The sequence below is a fragment of the Salvelinus alpinus genome, chromosome 21 (genome assembly GCF_045679555.1).
Source record: "Salvelinus alpinus chromosome 21, SLU_Salpinus.1, whole genome shotgun sequence".
Classification (NCBI taxonomy): Eukaryota; Metazoa; Chordata; class Actinopteri; order Salmoniformes; family Salmonidae; genus Salvelinus; species Salvelinus alpinus.
The window spans coordinates 9,446,458-9,467,875 of NC_092106.1; the positions used below are offsets into that span (position 1 = coordinate 9,446,458).

At 43.9% G+C, this 21,418-nt stretch overlaps 1 protein-coding gene across 5 annotated transcripts in view; it reads right to left on the minus strand.

Moving 5' to 3' along the window:
- Positions 1–21,418, minus strand: part of LOC139547760 (G-protein coupled receptor 4-like) — a 48,007-nt gene that overhangs the window by 24,171 nt on the left and 2,418 nt on the right. The window contains exons 2-3 of one of the 5 annotated variants that reach the window (XM_071356816.1): positions 7,523–7,877; positions 7,097–7,192 (exon numbers count right to left, since the gene is read on the minus strand). The exons of 2 other annotated variants lie outside the window; for them this stretch is intronic. The gene's annotated coding sequence lies outside the window, so the exon portion shown is untranslated. 2 more of the 5 variants (XM_071356817.1, XR_011669597.1) reach the window with 2 other exon arrangements.

Genomic DNA, 21,418 nt, shown 5'->3' on the forward strand with positions numbered 1-21,418 from the left:
GCTTTGTGGGACTATCATTTGGTTTTCAACAGGACAATGACCCAACACAGCTCCAGGCTGTGTAAAGGCTATTTGACCAAGAAGGAGAGTCTTGGAGTGCTGCATCAGATGACCTGGGCTCCACAATCACCCGACCTCAACCCAATTTGGGATGGTTTGGGATGAGTTGGAACACAGAGTGAAGGAAAAGCATCCAACAAGTGCTCAGCATATGTGGGAACTCTTTCAAGACTGTTGGAAAAGTATTCTTCATGAAGCTGGTTGAGAGAATGCCAAGAGTGTGCAAAGCTGTCATCAAGGCAAAGGGTGGCTACTTTGAAGAATCTCAAATATAAAACACATTTTGATTTCTTTAACACTTTTTTTGGTTTCATATGTGTTATTTCATAGTTTTGATGTCTTCACTGTTATTCTACAATGTAGAAAATAGTACAAATAAAGAAAAACCTTGAGTAGGTGTGTCCAAACTTTTGACTGGCACTGCATATACAAACAATATACAGTGCATTCAGAAAGTATTCAGACCCCTTGACTTTTTTCACATTTTGTTACGTTACTGCCTTATTCTAAAATTGATTTAAAAAAAAATCCTTATCAATCTACACACAAAATCCCATAATGACAAATCGAAAACAGGATTTTTGAATTTTTTGCAAATGTACTAAAAAAACAAACATAAATACCTTATTTACATAAGTGTTCAGACCCTTTGTAATGACACTCGAAATTGATCTCAGGTCCCACAGTTCACAGTGCATGTCAAAGCATATACCAAGCCATGAGGTTGAAGGAATTGTCCGTAGAGCGCCGATACATGATTGTGTCGAGGCACAGATCGGGGAAGGGTACCAAAAAATGTCTGCAGCATTGAAGGTGACCAAGAACACAGTGGCCTCCATCATTCTTAAATGGAAGAAGTTTAGAACTACCCAAACTTCCTAGAGCTGGCCGTCAGGCCAAACTGAGCAATCCGTTAAGAAGGGCCTTGGTCAGGGAGGTGACTCTGACAGAGCACAGTTCCTCTGTGGAGATGGGAGAACCTTCCAGAAGGACAACCATCTCTGCAGCACTCCACCTATCAATCTCATAGCAACAATTAGGATGGGTTGCTGATATGGCTAGGATTATGCCTTTGGCTTCTAGACAATGAAAGAAAGTTGATATGAAAACCAATAGAAAAGTAGATAAATTATTTTTTTGGTTACTACATGATTCCATGTGTTATTTCATAGTTTTGATGTCTTCACTATTATTCTACAATGTAGAAAATAGCAAAAAATAAAGAAAAATCCTGGAATATATATATATAAAAGGGCATTCCTTATTTAATAACACTGTGAAATTGTGAAAAGACGCGAGAGACGCTATCGGAGTCGGTGCAGCCAGCTGGTTTCTTCACGCATCGCGCCGACAGAAGCAAGCATTTTTCTGGTAAGAAGAGGGGCAGGGGGGTATGCCTTATGATTAACGAGACGTGGTGTGATCATAACAACATACAGGAACTCAAGTCCTTCTGTTCACCTGACTTAGAATTCCTCACAATCAAATGTCGACCGCATTATCTACCAAGGGAATTCTCTTCGATTATAATCACAGCCGTATATATTCCCCCCCAAGCAGACACATCGATGGCCCTGAACGGACTTTATTTGACTCTATGTAAACTGGAAACCACATATCCTGAGGCTGCATTCATTGTAGCTGGGGTTTTTAACAAGGCTAATCTGAAAACAAGACTCCCTAAATTCTATCAGCATATCGATTGCGCAACCAGGGCTGGTAAAACCCTGGATCATTGTTATTCTAACTTCCGCAACGCATATAAGGCCCTCCCCCGCCCTCCTTTCGGAAAAGCTGACCACGACTCCATTTAGATGCTTCCAGCCTACAGACAGAAACTAAAACAACAAGCTCCCGCGCTCAGGTCTGTTCAACGCTGGTCCGACCAATCTGATTCCACGCTTCAAGACTGCTTCGATCACGTGGATTGGGATATGTTCCGCATTGAGTCCAACAACAACATTGACGAATACGCTGATTCGGAGAGCGAGTTCATTAGAAAGTGCATCGGCGATGTCGTACCCACAGCAACTATTAAAACATTCCCAAACCAGAAACCGTGGATTGATGGCAGCATTCGCGCGAAACTGAAAGCGTGAACCACTTCTTTTAAACAGGGCAAGGTGACCGGAAACATGACCGAATACAAACAGTGTATCTATTCCCTCCGCAAGGCAATCAAACAAGCTAAGCGTCAGTATAGAGACAAAGTAGAGTTGCAATTCAACGGCTCAGACACAAGAGGTATGTGGCAGGGTCTACAGTCAATCACGGATTACAAAAAGAAAACCAGCCCCGTTGCGGACCAGTATGTCTTGCTCCCAGACAGACTAAATAACTACTTTGCTCGCTTTGAGGACAATACAGTGCCACTGACACGGCCGCTACCAAAACCTGCGGAATCTCCTTCACTGCAGCCGACGTGAGTAAAACATTTAAACGTGTTAACCCTCGCAAGGCTGCAGGCCCAGACGGCATCCCCAGCCGTGTCCTCAGAGCATGCGCAGACCAGCTGGCTGGTGTGTTTACGGACATATTCAATCAATCCTTATCCCAGTCTGCTGTTCCCACATGCTTCAAGAGGGCCACCATTGTTCCTGTTCCCAAGAAAGTTAAGGTAACTGAGCTAAACGACTATCGCCCCATAGCACTCACTTCCGTCATCATGAAGTGCTTTGAGAGACTAGTCAAGGACCATATCACCTCCACCCTACCGGACACCCTAGACCCACTCCAATTTGCTTACCGACCCAATAGGTCCACAGACGATGCAATCGCAACCACACTGCACACTGCCCTAACCCATCTGGACAAGAGGAATACCTATGTGAGAATGCTGTTCATCGACTACAGCTCAGTATTTAACACCATAGTACCCTCCAAACTCGTCATCAAGCTCGAGACCCTGGGTCTCGACCCCACCCTGTTCAACTGGGTACTGGACTTCCTGACGGGCCGCCCCCAGATGGTGAGGGTAGGTAACAACATCTCCACCCTCAACACTGGGGCCCCACAAGGGTGCGTTCTGAGCCCTCTCCTGTACTCCCTGTTCACCCACGACTGCGTGGCCATGCACGGCTCCAACTCAATCATCAAGATTGCGGACGACACTACAGTGGTAGGCTTGATTACCAACAACGACGAGACGGCCTACAGGGAGGAGGTGAGGGCCCTCGGAGTGTGGTGTCAGGAAAATAACCTCACACTCAACGTCAACAAAAAGGAGATGATTGTGGACTTCAGGAAACAGCAGAGGGAGCACCCCCCTATCCACATCGACGGGACAGTAGTGGAGAAGGTGGAAAGTTTTAAGTTCCTCGGTGTACACATCACGGACAAACTGAATTGGTCCACCCACACAGACAGCGTTGTGAAGAAGGCGCAGCAGCGCCTCTTCAACCTCAGGAGGCTGAAGAAATTCGGCTTGTCACCAAAAGCACTCACAAACTTCTACAGATGCACAATCGAGAGCATCCTGTCGGGCTGTATCACCGCCTGGTACGGCAACTGCTCCGCCCAGAACCATAAGGCTCTCCAGAGGGTAGTGAGAACTGCACAAGGCATCACTGGATACCAGAGCTGACAAGGAATATATTTCAAATGTTAGGCTACCATTTCTACATGCATGATGTATATGCATCCTTTAGATTACTGATAACTAGGTGTTTGGATACATCCTACATCCTACCAGCTGTGCTTGTATATAGATGTACAGTCGTGGCCAAAAGTTTTGAGAATGACACAAAAATGAATTTCCACAAAGTTTGCTGCTTCAGTGTCTTTAGATATTTTTGTCAGATGTTACTATGGAATACTGAAGTATAATTACAAGCATTTCATAAGTGTCAAAGACTTTTATTGACAATCACATGAAGTTGATTCAAGGAGTCAATATTTGCAGTGTTGACCCTTCTTTTTCAAGACCTCTGCAATCCGCCCTGGTATGCTGTCAATTAACTTCCGGGCCACATCCTGACTGATGGCAGCCCATTCTTGCATAATCAATGCTTGGAGTTTGTCAGAATTTGTGGGTTTTTGTTTGTCCACCCATCTCTTGAGGATTGACCACAAGTTCTCAATGGGATTAAGGTCTGGGGAGTTTCCTGGCCATGGACCCAAAATATCTATGTTTTGTTCCCCGAGCCACTTAGTTATCACTTTTGCCTTATGGCAAGGTGCTTCATCATGCTGGAAAAGGCATTGTTCGTCACCAAACTGTTCCTGGATGGTTGGGAGAAGTTGCTCTCGGAGGATGTGTTGGTACCATTCTTTATTCATGGCTGTGTTCTTAGGCAAAATTGTGAGTGAGCCCACTCCCTTGGCTGAGAAGCAACCCCACACATGAATGGTCTCAGGATGCTTTACTGTTGGCATGACACAGGACTGATGGTAGCGCTCACCTTGTCTTCTCTGGACAAGCTTTTTTCCGGATGCCCCAAACAATTGGAAAGGGGATTCATCAGAGAAAATGACTTTACCCCAGTCCTCAGCAGTCCAATCCCTGTACCTTTTGCAGAATATCAGTCTGTCCCTGATGTTTTTCCTGGAGAGAAGTGGCTTCTTTGCTGTCCTTCTTTACACCAGGCCATCCTCCAAAAGACTTCGCCTCACTGTGCGTGCTGATGCACTCACACCTGCCTGCTGCCATTCCTGAGCAAGCTCTGTACTGGTGGTGCCCCGATCCCGCAGCTGAATCAACTTTAGGAGATGGTCCTGGCGCTTGCTGGACTTTCTTGGGCGCCCTGAAGCCTTCTTCACAACAATTGAACCGCTCTCCTTGAAGTTCTCGATGATCCGATAAATGGTTGATTTAGGTGCAATCTTACTGGCAGCAATATCCTTGCCTGTGAAGCCCTTTTTGTGCAAAGCAATGATGACGGCACGTGTTTCCTTGCAGGTAACCATGATTGACAGAGGAAGAGCAATGATTCCAAGAACCACCTGTCACGACCGTTGTTCAAGGAAGACCAAAGTGCAGCGTGGTGAGCGGACATACTTTTATTATAATGATGTCGCCAACAAAACAATAAACATAGAAACGGCCGTGAAGCTTAACTTGGGCTATAACGCCCCTAACAAAGTCAACTTCCAACAATGACAAAAGAGGAAAAGGCTGCCTAAGTATGATTCCCAATCAGAGACAACGATAGACAGCTGTCCCTGATTGAGAACCATACCCGGCCAACACATAGAAATACAAAAACATAGAAATCAGAACATAGAATGCCCACCCCAAATCACACCCTGACCAAACCAAAATAGAGACATAAAAAGGCTCTCTAAGGTCAGGGCGTGACACCACCCTCCTTTTGAAGCTTCTAGTCTGTTATTCGAACTCAATCAGCATGACAAAGTGATCCCCAACACGCACACCTGTGTTAACGAGAGAATCACTGACATGATGTCAGCTGGTCCTTTTGTGACAGGGCTGAAATGCAGTGGAAATGTTTTTTGGGGATTCAGTACATTTGCATGGCAAAGAGGGACTTTGCAATTCATCTGATCACTCTTCATAACATTCTGGAGTTTATGCAAATTGCCATCATACAAACTGAGGCAGCAGACTTTGTGAAAATGTATATTTGTGTCATTCTCAAAACTTTTGGCCACAACTGTACACTAGCTGGAACTGAAAAATGAACTCATAAGAGAGATTGTTGAAAATGTACATTACACGGCCAAACAAAACCACAAACATGATAACAGAGTCATGACCAAAATATAGGTAGCAAAACCAGCAATCCAAACCCAGTACGGTGGGCAAGAGATAGTTATCACGCTTGATATATGATAATCATAATTATCGTCACTCACTCTGACCGTACTGTAAGTATGAGTTGTTGACTGTCATAAGACCAAAGCTTTGTGTGTGTATGTGTATGTGTGAATATGTGTGTGTTTGAAATTTCAATCAAAGATGAGGTGGTTGGTGAAAATATCAAGATAAGAAGTGCCCCAACCCAACCAGGAGCAAGAAAATTCAATTTAGCAAAGAACAGGGAAAGGGAGATGGATAAGAGGCGCTAAGACCAAGTCAGGGACACATTCATTACCCAGCCAGTCTCTACTCTTCTGACGAAAACAACGCCCCGCTCTACTTTACAGAGGCTGGCTTTTGATCATGGTCTCATCTGTTTCTTTTTGTTTCATCTGACTAACTGATCATCTGAAACGTGGGCTCAATAGGGTCAGCATATGTGTTTCATGTGCATGAGATCCTGTTTATCTGTTATGAGATCGCAGAAAGCAATGTGCTTGCTGCTCAGTAGACACCCTGGTTTCAGTTCCTATTTCATCGATGTAAAGCAGCTCAGAATGGGAGTTGGAGGCCTGACAGCACAGTAGATCATTACAGCTTTGCTAACCATAGGGGTAGTCTAGGTGTCAGGGCAGTTATCACCGTCTAGACTATGTGGTGTGCTCAGTCGTCAACATGCACTTAGCCCCCTAATTAGGATTATGTCAGGATTTTGTCTCGGTAAAGGTCTTAAGAGCAAACATAAACATCTCCTACGCAGAGCACACACACACACAAGCACACAAACTTACTTCACCATTGTCGCAATTTGTCTCTCCTAGGCTACTACAGTACCTACGAAACAGAATTAATTTGAATGCAGGGAAACCGAAATCTGTCTTACCCAATTTCTACCAGCATGTCACCTTTGCAACTAGAGGACTACAAAGCTCTAGATCACCTTTACTCCACAAACAGAAACGCCTACAAAGCTCCCCCTTGTCCTCCATTTGGCAAATGGTTACAAGGAAAAACTCAAACAGGAAGTACAGTCCCAGCTCAATACGGAAATGGTCAGATGAAGTGGAAGCTAAGCTACGGGAGAAACACTGATCCATACCTCTGTAAGTTATTTATTTGATCATATCAAATATAACTGTGATTTATTGTTCACAGTTATATCTATTTGACCAACCTTTATACGTCCAAAATGGTGACTTGTGATTTAAATATGCTGACCCTCATCACGGGGGCCCCTCAGGTGTGCATGCTTAGTCCCCTCCTGTACTCCCTACTCACCCACGACTGCATGGCCGTGCTAGACTCCAACACCATCATTAAGTTTGCTGACGACACGATGGTGGTAGACCTGATCACAGATGACGATGAGACAGCCTACAGGGAGAAGGACAACAACCTCTCCCTCAACATCAGGAAGACAAAGGAGCTGATCATGGACTACAGGAATTACAGGAATTACTGTAGTACTAGCTAACTAAATAATAACACAGAATAAACATACAACCTTTACATGAGACAAAGGTCCCTAGTGGAGTGATAAAATATGGCAGCTTGTACACAACGAATGAAAAAGGGTAAGGAAGAGAGAGAGAGAGAAAAAGGGACACTAATCGTGGATACATTTTAGAACTATTCTCACATGAATCATATACTTTGCACATGAACTGCTGCCCGTTTGGAATAAGAAATCATGAATGTATTTACGTGTGAGTGCCTTGTTTGCCATTTATCTCTGGTGGAACCAGGCCTTCTTAGGAAGGATGTGGGTTGGCTTTTCAGCGGCACGCTTGTAAAGCTCTGATTGTCCGGAAGGGTCCGGACCCATCTCTTCTACTGTTGTTCACTCTGGAAGATAGCCAGCCGTGAGATAGCCAGCCGTGTCGACGGTTCCCATTGGTGATGAGCGTAGTAGGATAGTCTCACTTAGATTAGCTTTTCTCGATACCTGACTTAGGACAGCTAATCAGCCGTACCAGTGATTGTCTGGGAGGTGAGCTTCTCGCCTACACCTCGTGTTGATTACTCAGGGTTCAGGATTCAGACCACTTCACTTTGTATTCTGAAAAATGAGGAAGTAAGAGCAGTCTGAATGAGTGGACCCTAAAGTGTCACAGAGCCTTTTCATGCGCGAGACCGAGAGAGTGCCTTTCTTGTTTACCTTATAAATTGACAACGTTATTGTCCGGTTGAAATATTATCGATTATTTAGGCTAAAACCAACCTGAGGTTTGAATATAAACATCGTTTGACATATTTCTATGAACCTTACGGATACAATTTGTATTTTTTGTCTGCCTGTTTTGACTGCATTTGAGCCTGTGGATTACTGAAGAAAACACGCGAACAAAACGGAGGTTTTTGGATATAAAGTGACTTTATCGAACAAAAGGAACATTTATTGAGTAAATGAATGTCTGCAGAGTGCAACGATATGAAGATCATCAAAGGTAAGGGATTCATTTTATCTCTATTTCTGACTTGTGTAACTGTTCTACTTGGCTGGTTACTGTTTGTAATGATTTGTCTGCTGGGATATGTTCTCAAATAATTGTAAGGTATGCTTTCGCCGTAAAGCATTTTAAAATCTGACACCGTGGTTGGATTCACAAGAAGTTAATCTTTAAACCTATGTAAAATATGTTTTGTTTTCTGAATTTTTATAATGACTATTTCTGTATTTGAATTTGGCGCCCAGCAGTTTCACTGGCTGTTGAAGAGGTGGGACGCTAACGTCTCACATACCCAAGAGAGGTTAAATCACTTTAGATGTGGGCTGCAACTCCTAGTCTTTCCTGGTCTGATGTTAATCTCTGTGGGCAATCCTTTTATGCACTCTGGCCAAAGGGGACGGCTCCGTCAGTCTGACACACTCGCCGACCGCACTCGAGGCGTGGCTACTTACTATGCACAGTTTATAGGAGATAGATTCTCTTATACCTCCTAAAATCACATTCCTATCTTAACTAAAATAATTTCATAATTTTTCATATTTCATATACAACGTTATGGGTGGAGACTTCATACCTGTAGTGTAAATACTTTTCAAGTTACAGTATTTCCTTCATAACCTTTTTAATGACATCACAAAATAAAAACCAATGTGACATTAGTTTTCTTTAGCTCCCTACTGACCATTCCCCACATTTTTATGTTAGAATTATTGTTCCAGTATCCACATTTGAACGTGTTATAGTTTCGGCGGGAAAAGTCTGTTAACAAAGATATTCTTCTGGTGGATTTTACTGAAGGGGGAGAAAGAGCTCCCTTCTCCTGCAATTTATAACAGGGTGTGAACTGTCAAACTGGCCCAGTCCCCTCCTCACCTCTTCTGTGGGTGAGAGAATGTCTGGTTATTGTCAACCATTGCCATGCTGATCTGACCTGTGATCCTCACAGGACAGTCATGACAATATCTATATACCCCATGTATATAGCCAAGTTATCATTACTCATTGTGTATTTATTATTACATGTTATTACTTTTCTATAATTTCTCTATTTTCTTTCTCTTTGCATTGTTGGGAAGGGCCAGTGAAATCATTTCACTGTTAGTCTACACCTGTTGTTGACAAAGCATGTGACAAATAACATTTGATTTGAATGCTGACCTGTATTTGGCTGGTGGCAGTCTGTTCTTTCATACCATGACAAAGTCTGTCAATTTAAACTGAATGACACATTGTGGAGGTAAACTACCTATACTAGCTCCATTATCCCATTCGACGGACATTATGATGTGAAATACTGTACTGTCCATGAGTTGAAGGGCAAGGTCAGCTGCCATCGGCCTTGGCCTCCACGTCTGCACTGTAAACCATTGCAGCACACAGTGTCCTTAGCTCCCTGCATCACCCCTGTGACTTATACAGCCAGTGACTGATGTGGGGGAGACCAGCCCATGTACGGTGTCGGCCGCAGCAACCTTCACTTGGCCCTAAGCAAAGAGCAGGTATTTAATCCGGGCCTAGCAGGCTGCTCATTTCACGCTCGGCTGGAGAGCCAACTTCGGGTCTCTATAAAGCCCAGGGCAGGCGTCCTGCAGGGGAAATTGATGACTTCAATAAAAGTGCCACATTTTCCACTCAAATTCCCACCAGAGGGTTTTATTGGCTGAGCCTTAATTTGGCCCAATCAGCTTGTTGCACCGGAAATGAATGAATGAGTGTTGGACAATAGCCACACTGACCTGTCGACCCCTTTCGAGGTTCCTACAAGACAACTGATGTATCACCCTCTCCTCTCCCTCTGAGGTAGGATTCTGAAGTATCAGTCACCTCCAGGGACACACTGGGGCATTCAAGTTGCCACAGATAAACAAGGTCTGGGGGATTTTTGTAAACACCAGCACTTTATGACAGTCTGTTTTATTTCTGAGTCTGAATTCAGGCTTTGAAATCCTCCAGGAAGCTTTGTGCAGAGTCCCAGAGCCAAAGTCCCACTAGTCACTGTTATCAGCCAGCTGGTTGACAGGCGTGAAGTGGCAGCAGACCCAGAGTACACAGTGGAAGAATGCCACTGACACTTCCTAAACAAAAAAAACAGCTGCCCTGCCAGAGGAAATACACGGTAGTGCTACAAGGTGAATGCCAGAGTGCAAATAGATCACTTCAATGAAGAGAGGTCTGGCTCTGGGTGGAGGAGGTATGGGTGCCGCTGGGATTTGTCAGTCCCTGTGTGACTTCCTGTTCTGTCAAACTTAGTTTAGTTTACTTGATTAGTACTCTTCTGGTGGAAACACGCAGCTTGCCATGAGGTCTTAAAAGGTCAAACCAAACTAAATTATTGCAGATCAAAGCTTGAATTCATACTGTTTGTGTGAAGACAGTCCTTCCTCATAATACTGGTGACCAGTATGCGGGACGGGTACCAAAATTAACCATACATTACTTAATTAACGATCAAGAAAACAAGTCCCCAACAAGCTTTCCTCTGTCCTCACAGTGTTAAAATAAAAATAAAAAATATTTTATTAAAATTTTTTACTGCTTAAAAGGAGGAAAGAGGCCTAGCCCACCATAAAGGTTTTCTGGGAAGTGTAAAGGAATCTGAGGCAGTACTAACTCAAGTTGGCATGTTTTGTTCTGTGTGTTTTTCCCATCTGTTGTTTAAAACACCACTCCAAGTCAGGAAATCCTCCAGTTTACAAGCAGCGGTCCCCCTGCCAGTGAATATGAAATAAAAACAACCTCTGACAGGAAGGATAGCCCTCGACTCTATCTAAATTCGATTTAGTATATTTCAACCACTATTTTTTCACCTAAACTCAACCAACCATTTTGCTATGCCAATCCAATGGCCCTCACATTCAAAATACAAATCATTATGTATGTCACAACAGCGCTCATGGATAAAGTACCCTGGAGCTATGCACTTTCCAAATACAGAAGAAGAAATGTTCCTCTTCTAACCCCAAGGCTTTCTTCCTATATGATATTTCATCCACATGCACTTACATTTTCAGAGCGCTGAGTAATCGAAGGCCTGCAGATTAGGCAAAGTGCTGGTAGCAGGTGCAGACAGAGTGCAGACCACTCAGAGGCTTGTATTCCCTCTGTGATGTCTGTGTGAAAGTGCTGACAAGTGCTTGACTGACCTTCATGCCTTAAAGTAATGATGAACTGTCATTTCTCTTTGCTTATTTGAGCTGTTCTTGCCATAATATGGTCTTTGTCTTTTACCAAATAGGGCTATCTTCTGTATAGCACACCTACCTTGACACAACACAACTGATTGGCTCAAACGCATTAAGAAGGAAAGAAATTCCACAAATGAACTTTTAACAAGGCACACCTGTTAATTAAAATGCATTACAGGTGACTACCTCATGAAGCTGGTTGAGAATGCCAAGAGTGTGCAAAGCTGTCAAGGCAAAGGGTGGCTACTTTGAAGAATCTCAAATATAAAATACATTTTGATTTCTTTAACACTTTTTTGGTTACTACATGATTCATATGTGTTATTTCATAGTTTATTACATAAGTGTTCAGGCCCTTTGTAATGACACTCGAAATTGATCTCAGGTGCATCGATCATTGATCATCCTTGAGAAGTTTCTACAACTTGATTGGAGTCCACCTGTGGTAAATTCAATTCATTGGACATGATTTGGAAAGGCACATATATAAGGTCCCACAGTTGACAGTGCATGTCAAAGCAAAAACCTTCCAGAAGGACAACCATCTCTGCAGCACTACACCAATCAATCTCATAGCAACAACTAGGATGGGTTGCTAATATGGCTAGGATTGTGCCTTTGGCTTCTGGACAATGAAAGAAAGTTGATATGAAAACCAATAGAACAGTAGAGAAATTCTGGTTCATGGCATGAGGAAGTCTTTATAAAATAATTGCCTCCAAGTTTCTATAGGTTTGATTTCCGCTAGGCTACTTTGAAGCAAAGTAAGACATGCCTCATTATTTGAAGTAAAGTAAATCGTTCAGATTTCAAACAATTATACTGCAGATTGCTAGATCGGCTCCCCGAGTTGACAAGGTAAAAATCTGTCCTTCTGCCCCTGAGCAAGGCAGTTAACCCACTGTTCCCCGCGCACCGATGACGTGGATGTCGATTATGGCAGCCCCCGCACCTCTCGTTCAGAGGGTTTGGGTTAAATGCGGAAGACACATTTCAGTTGAATGCATTCAGTTGTACAACTGACTAGGTATCCTCCTTTCCTTTCCTTTCCTCAAGCTCCCGTTGCAAAGTGGTGGGTGACGCACTGATAGCTTGCCTTCCGTTGACTATAATATCGAATGGCGAATGGGAGAGGTGCTTGAATTTACAAGTAGCTCTTTTTATCCTGGCCATCAAAACAGTTTCTAACACAAGATTGCATTTAGAATAGTTATTTGTTGCGCAATGTACAATGACTGAGTTTATAAAAGCACGTTTCACTCCAGTACCAGCTTTTTCAAAAGGTACTCTCGTGCTGTCTGGCAGGTGATAGGCTATTCCTCTCCTCAAACTAGGCTCTGTATGTATGCTGTATGTTGTGTGCGTGTGATGAATAAGATACATGACGACTAACTAAAATACAATTTAGTGGCCAATTTAATGACACTAAATTAACCTATAAACCGATAAACATGACCGGTCAAATGTATTTTCACACCGATTAACAGTTAACCGTTAACATCCCTAATCCCAATGTTAATTGAATCAGTTCAGCATTAGTTACTTTTCTAAACTGAACGAGCTGAAATGGAATTGACCCCTACCAAGGTGCTAAACCTGGAATGTCAGAAACAGCAGCAAAGATCATCAAGACTGAAAACAAAGTGAAACCTTTTAACTTCTCTAATCTGAAAAATCAGACTTGAATAAACACATATTTGCTTGGTTGCCTTACCAATATAACACAAATAAGCACAGGAGACGTGAATAGATGGATTGTTGCATTGCACATTTCAGTTAGCTTTATGAGGGTACAGCAAATATACGGATATGAGCTCATAGTTAGGATGCCAAGTAGGCATGTGGATTGAAAGGTTTCATTAAACTGAAAATCCAACTTCTTCCACAAGAGAGCTAAAAACATGTCAAAAGCCTTTTCATGGCATATTCTCAGTGAAACGTCTACCTCAGTGACTTGCACAGCAAATTAGAGACTACAGTCCAATGACAACACCTTAGCAGGCAATCCAGCTCTACCTGGAAAACAATATCCAATTAGACCAAGCTGTCGTTGGGCCGGCTGAGGCTCCCCCCTCGTTATTGGGCGATAACCACTTCACCTGTCAGGCTATTAAAGATGCACTGTGCAGAAATCGCTCCGCCATTTCCTAATTTCAGTTTATGTGACTAAACAAGCAAGTATAGTGTAGAGTAGAATCATTGTACCTGTCACGATCGTCGTACGAACTGGAAATATACTCAGACCAACGTGCAGCGTGATTTGGGTTCCACATGTTTAATAAAGGAAACTCACAAAAACAATAAACAGCAAACGAAACGTGAAGTCATGGAGTGCTCACAGGCAACTACACACAAACAAGATCCCACAAAAACCAGTGGGGAAATGGTTGCCTAAATATGATCCCCAATCAGAGACAACGATAAACAGCTGCCTCTGATTGGGAACCATACCAGGACAACATAGAAATAAATGCACTAGATCACCCACCCTAGTCACACCCCGACCTAACGAAAATAGAGAATAAAAAGGCTCTCTATGGGCAGGGCGTGACAGTACCCCCCCCAAAGGTGCGGACTGGGCATCGGCGCAGAGAAGGGCTCCTGCCATGGAGCTGGACTGGACGCCGTGCTCGGATTGGGCATCGGCGCAGAGGAAGGCTCCTGCCATGGAGCGGGACTGGACGCCGTCCTTGGACTGGGCATCAGTGCAGAGGAAGGCTCCTGCCCTGGAGCTGGAGGTTCTGGACCGTGGACCATCGCAGGAGGTTCCGGACCGTGTACCGTCGCAGGAGGTTCCGGACCGTGGACCGTCTCAGGAGGTTCCGGACCGTGGACCGTCTCAGGAGGTTCCGGACCGTGGACCGTCTCAGGAGGTTCCGGACTGTGGACCGTCGTTGGAGGTTCCGGGCTGTGAACCATCGCCGGAAGCTCTGGACTGGGACTCGTCGCCGGAAGCTCTGGACTGGGACTTGTCGCCGGAAGCTCCGGTCCTCTGGCAGTCTCTATGGGGGTACCACAGGGTTCAATTCTCGGGCCGACTCTTTTCTCTGTATATATCAATGATGTTGCTCTTCCCTGATCCACCTCTACGCAGACGACACCATTCTGTATACTTCTGGCCCTTCCTTGGACACTTTGCTATCTAACCTCCAAACGAGCTTCAATGCCATTCAACACTCCTTCCGTGGCCTCCAACTGCTCTTAAACGCTAGTAAAACCAAATGCATGCTTTTCAACCGTTCGCTGCCTGCACCCGCCCGCCCGACTAGCATCACCACCCTGGACGGTTCCGACCTAGAATATGTGGATATCTATAAATACCTAGGTGTCTGGCTAGACTGTAAACTCTCCTTCCAGACTCATATTAAACATCTCCAATCCAAAATCAAATCAAGAATCCGCTTTCTATTTCGCAAAAATAGCCTCCTTCACTCACTCAAACTTACCCTAGTAAAACTGACTATCCTACCGATCCTCGACTTCGGCGATGTCATCTACAAAATAGCTTCCAATACTCTAATCAGCAAACTAGATGCAGTTTATCATAGTGCCATCCGTTTTTTTACTAAAACACCTTATACCACCCACTACTGCGACCTGTATGCTCTAGTCGCCACTGGCTCCAGGTCATCTATAAGTCCATGCTAGGTAAAGCTCCGCCTTATCTCAGCTCACTGGTCACGATAACGACACCCACCCGTAGCACGCGCTCCAGCAGGTATATCTCACTGATCATCCCAAAAGCCAACACCTCATTTGGCCGCCTTTCCTTCCAGTTCTCTGCTGCCTGTGACTGGAACAAATTGCAAAAATCGCTGAAGTTGGAGACTTTTATTTCCCTCACCAACTTTAAACATCTGCTATCTGAGCAGCTAACCGATCGCTGCAGCTGTACATAGTCCATCTGTAAACAGCCCACCCAATTTACCTACCTCATCCCCTTACTGTTTTAATTGATTTACTTTTCTGCTCTTTTGAACACCAGTATCTCTACTTGCACATTGATCATCTGATGATTTATCATCCAGTGTTAATCTGCTAAAATGTAATGATTTGCTCCTATGGCCTATTCATTGCCTACCTCCTCATGCCTTTTGCACACAATGTATATAGACTATTTTTTTCCTACTGTGTTATTGACTTGTTTATTGTTTACTCCACGTGTAACTCTGTGTTGTTGTCTGTTCACACTGCTATGCTTTATCTTGGCCAGGTCGCAGTTGTAAATGAGAACTTGTTCTCAACTAGCCTACCTGGTTAAATAAAGGTGAAATAAAAAAAATAAACTGGGGACCCGTTGCCGGAAGCTCTGGACTGGGAACCGTCGCCTGAAGCTCTGGACAGGGGACCGTCACCTGACGCTCTGGGCTGGGGAGGCGCACTGGAGACCTGATGCGTGGGGCCGGCACAGGTGGCACTGGACTGGTGACACTCACTTCAGGGCGAGTGCGGGGAGCAGGCACAGGACGTACCTGACTGGGAAGGCGCACTTCAGGGAGAGTAGGAGGAGCAGGCACAGGACGTACCAGACTGGGGCCTCGCACTTCAGGGAGAGTGCGAGGAGGAGGCACAGGACGTACTGGGCTGTGGAGGCGTACTGGAGACCTGGTGCGTAGAGCTGGCACAGATGGTGCCGGAACGATGACAGACTCTGCACGGTGAGTGCGGGGAGCTAGCACAGGACGTACTGGGCTATGGAGGCGCACTGGATACCTGGTGCGTAGAACCGGCACAAATTGTACCGGAACGATGACACACTTCGAACGGCGAGTGCGGGGAGCTGGCGTAGGACGTACTGGGCTGTGGAGGCGCACTGGAGACCTGGTGCGTAGGGCCGGCACAAATTGTACCGGAACGGTGACACACACTTCAGGGCGAGTACGTGGAGGAAACACAGGACGTACCGGACTGGGGAGACGCACTGGAGGCCAGATGCGTGAAACCGGTGCAGATGACACCGGACTGGTGTCACGCTCCTCAGCACTTCCACGCTGCAGCACTCTCATCGCCACCACCTCTCTCCGGAATCTTTCGTCGAGTTTCTCCTTCGACTCCCTGACGGTCTCTGGCTCGTTCCTCGGCTCCACTGACCACCCCGTGTGTTCCCCCCCAAAGATTTGGGCTGTCTTTTGGGCTTACTCTGAGGCCGCGAACCCCGGCGTCGTCGCTGTCCTCTCTTCTCTCCCTGCGTCTGCTTCCACGGAAGGCTTTCGTCTCCAGCCATAATTTCCTCCCAAGTCCTGGATGTCTTCTCCTCCTTTATCTCCTCCCAAGCCCAGGATACCTTCTCTTCCCGGTCACGCTGCTGGGTCCTGTTGTGGTGGGATCTTCTGTCACGATAGTCGTACGAACTGGAAATATACTCAGACCAACGTGCAGCGTGATTTGGGTTCCACATGTTTAACTTCTCTAGGGTAGGGGGCAGCATTCGGAATTTTGGATGAAATGCATGCCCAAATTAAACTGCCTGCTTCTCGGGCCCAGAAGATATGATATGCATATAACTGGTAGATTTGGATAGAAAACACTCTAAAGTTTCCAAAACTGTTAAAATAGTGTCTGTGAGTATAACAGAACTGATTTGGAGAAAAATCCATTCAGGAAGTAGTTTGGGGGGGGGGGGTTTGTAGTTTTCTATTCAATGCCATTACAGTATCCATTGACTTAGGACTCAAATTGCAGTTTCTATGCCTTCCACTAGATGTCAACAGTCTTTAGAAACTGTTTCAGGCTTGTATTCTGAAAAATTAGGAAGTAAGAGCAGTCTGAATGAGTGGACCCTAAAGTGTCACAGAGCTTTTTCATTCGCGAGACCGAGAGAGTGTGTTCTTGTTTATCTTTTATATTGACGACGTTATTGTCCGGTTGAAATATTATAGATTATTTAGCCTAGAAACAACCTGAGGATTGAATATAAACATAGTTTGACATGTTTCTATGAACTTTACGGATAGAATTTGGATTTTTTTGTCTTCCTGTTTTGATTGCGTTTGAGCCTGTGGATTACTGAAGAAAACGCGCAAACAAAATGGAGGTTTTTGGATATAAAGAGACTTTATCGAACAAAAGGAACATTTATTGAGTAAATGAATGTCTGCTGAGTGCAACCATATGAAGATCATCAAAGGTAAGGGATTCATTTTATCTCCATTTCTAACTTGTGTAACTTTTCTACTTGGCTGGTTACTGTTTGTAATGATTTGTCTGCTGGGCTATGTTCTCAAATAATATTAAGGTATGCTTTCGCCGTAAAGCATTTTTTGAATCTGACACCGTGGTTGGATTCACAAGAAGTTAATCTTTAAACCTATGTAAAATATGTTTTGTTTTCTGAATTTTTATAATGAGTATTTCTGTATTTGAATTTGGCACCCAGCAGTTTCACTGGCTGTTGAAGAGGTGGGACGCTAACATCTCACGTACCCAAGAGAGGTTAATAAAGGAAACTCACAAAAACAATAAACGAAACGTGAAGCCATGGAGTGCTCACAGGCAACTACACACAAACAAGATCCCACAAAAACCAGTGGGGAAATGGCTGCCTAAATATGATCCCCAATCAGAGACAACGATAAACAGCTGCCTCTGATTGGGAACCATTCCAGGCCAACATAGAAATAAATGCACTAGATCACCCACCCTAGTCACACCCGACCCAACCAAAATAGAGAGTAAAAAGGCTCTCTATGGTCAGGGCGTGACAGTACCATCTAAACCCGCTGTGAAATATATTTTCCATAACTACAAAATCTGGTGTACAAAACCTAAAGTAAAAGACGCAAAAATGAAACTTAAGAACGGGAAACCTAGAAATAGCGCACATAGAAAATATCTACCACTTCTTTGTCTTGCTTTCAACGAGAATGACAGATCTATAAAACACATTTCTATGTGAAATTGGTTGGGTCGCCCAAAAGTTACATATTGCAGCTTTAAGTGTCCATGCTTATCACACCTCCCCTGTGTGAGACCGTGAGCAATTACGCGGCGCTAGCTCGGCTAGATTAAACGTGTTAGGGCTTCCCCCTTCAGTGACCCTGGATATTGAGGACCCAGCCCCAGAGAAACAGGCACGCAAGCTGGCATGCAGAGGCAGGAGGACTAGCTACTGAACCCTCATGAGTGGTTGACCTGGAAAAGATCATCCACCAGCCATTGTGTGTGGACATGATTTAATATGATGCCATGAAAATGCAGTCAATGAGACAGTAAAACCCTCCATAGCTCCCGTTCAATGGGTCCAGTACACTACAGTAGGTACGGTGGTGCCAGCATGCAACCCAATACACATTGAGTGTATAAGAAGGGTACTGTACTTTAAAGGGATAGCATTTTTACATATTTAGATATTTGTTTCCAGTCTATGGACAAGGAGTGACTGCAACATTAATCCCACAATGCTCATGTTGCTAATTGTTTGCAGTGTGGATTGCAGTCATTCGTTGTCCATAGACCACTTTCAAGGTAAGGGAACAAATTTTAAAATGAGCAAAACCGCTGATCTATCCCTGTGGTTTGAACGGCTGCACTCGATTAAACAATATGAAGTATTTTGGAGAGTATTAGTGGCGTGTATTCATGGATGCCCAGGGAAGCCAGGCTTTCCCACAAAATTGACCAAGATAAAAGAAAAAACATAAAATAATTTATTGTTCGTCTCTCTGTGTTTCAAAATTGTCCTTCAATTCGCAAGATGCTGAATGTATCCCACTGGAGAAAGCATCCGAGTGAGCAAAACAGCGCCCCTTTGTCTCTCTATGTGTATCTATTTGATGCTGTCTGGTCAAAAAGAATATGATATTGTTGCCGCCCGTATCATTGAATGCAAGGGAAGCCAGCGAGCATTTGGCCTCTCTTGATAAGAAAATTATACAATAATAGTCAATCAGCATTCAGCTAAACTGAGTGAGCTCAACTGTGAATGGTCCTGGCACACCCCCAAAAAGTGTCAAGGGTAGCCAGCTTGGATTTGGCTTCACACCAATAACATCACATCAAAAGCCAAATATTACTGACAAAAAAATTACTTGAATTGTAGCATCTCATTGTGTTGTTGTCTTCCGGGTAGCTAGCTAGCTAGCTTTAGCCATGTATGGAGATAGGGATTTGGACTTGTGGTTTTACTTAATTCTCCGTACTAGTCAATGATTATAACGGCGATTCTGATCCAACCATAAATTCATACATTGTACCTCTGGCCTGAAAGAATGGAAGTTCAATATGTAGCTAGATGTAGTAGGCTAATGTTAACTAGCTGGCGCATCGTTGCCCATGATTGGAAGTTAAGCTAGCGAGCAAGCATTTTGGGCAGGTAGCCTAGGACAATAAAAACTAAAAACGTATGTACTGTGTGACATAGTCATAGATTGTTTTGGCAACATGAAAGAGAGGAGGATGGCATTCCGTTTCTCTACAAATAGAGTGAGTCAACATGTTTTTTCTACTTACGCACACACACACACACAGAAATCCATACCATGGACAGTCACATGATATTCAGCTTACGTTAATTGGACTAAATTGTTATGGAATCTTTTAGTTGTCCCTATATTAGACTAAGCATAGGTGATTTGATGATGTTGAAATGTTGAAGTTGAAATGGTGCTGGAATAGTGGCGGCAGCTCCTTATTTCTTTGCGACTTATGGTAACACTTGTGTTCTACATCAATAGTTGTTTAGTACTGCGAAAATGTCGGAAACATTAACTTGATTGACCGAGCTGTAGGTCCAGCCTGGTCTCATAGACTAGACGTAACATAGTAAATGTAAATCCGAGATACCCAAATTAGTATGATATGTTACATTTGGTATTGTTACATAAGACAGATGGTTACTTAAGGTAAAAACAAATGTAGGGTGGTTGGTCGGGGTGGATGGGTGGGGATATATTGCGAACATCTAGCAAACCAAATGTTGTGAGTTCTGTTGTGAGTTCAAATCTCATCATGGACAACTTTAGCATTTTAGCTAATTAGCAACTTTTCAATTACTTACTACTTTTAAGCTACTTTGCAACTACTTAGCATGATAGCTAACCCTTCCCTTAACCCTAACCTTAAACAGTTAACCTAACTCCTAAACTTAACCCTAACCCCTAGCATAGCTAACGTTAGCCAGCTAGCTAACGCTAGGCACCAAGATAGAAATTGTAACATATCATATGTTTTGCAAATTTGTAACATATACAGTCGTGGCCAAAAGTTTTGAGAATGACACAAATATTTATTTTCACAAAGTTTGCTGCTTCAGTGTCTTTAGATATTTTTTGTCAGATGTATGGAATATGGAATACTGAAGTATAATTACAAAAATGTCATATGTGTCAAAGGCTTTTATTGACAATCACATGAAGTTGAGGCAAAGAGTCAATATTTGCAGTGTTGACCCTTCTTTTTCAAGACCTCTGCAATCCGCCCTGGCACGCTGTCAATTAACTTCTGGGCCACATCCTGACTGATGGCAGCCCATTCTTGCTTGGAGTTTGTCAGAATTTGAGGGTTTTTGTTTGTCCACCCGCCTCTTGAGGATTGACCACAAGTTCTCAATAAGATTAAGATCTGGGGAGTTTCCTGGCCATGGACCCAAAATATCAATGTTTTGTTCCTTGACCCAATTAGTTATCACTTTTGCCTTAAGGCAAGGTGCTCCATCATGCTGGAAAAGGCATTGTTCATCACCAAACTGTTCCTGGATGGTTGGGAGAAGTTGCTCTCGGAGGATGTGTTGGTACCATTCTTTATTCATGGCTGTGTTCTTAGGCAAAATTGTGAGTGAGCCCACTACCTTGGCTGAGAAGCAACCCCACACATGAATGGTCTCAGGGTGTTTTACTGTTGGCATGACACAGGACTGATGGTAGCGCTCACCTTGTCTTCTCCGGACAAGTTTTTTTCCGGATGCCCCAAACAATCAGAAAGGGGATTCATCAGAGAAAATGACTTTACCCAAGTCCTCAGCAGTCCAA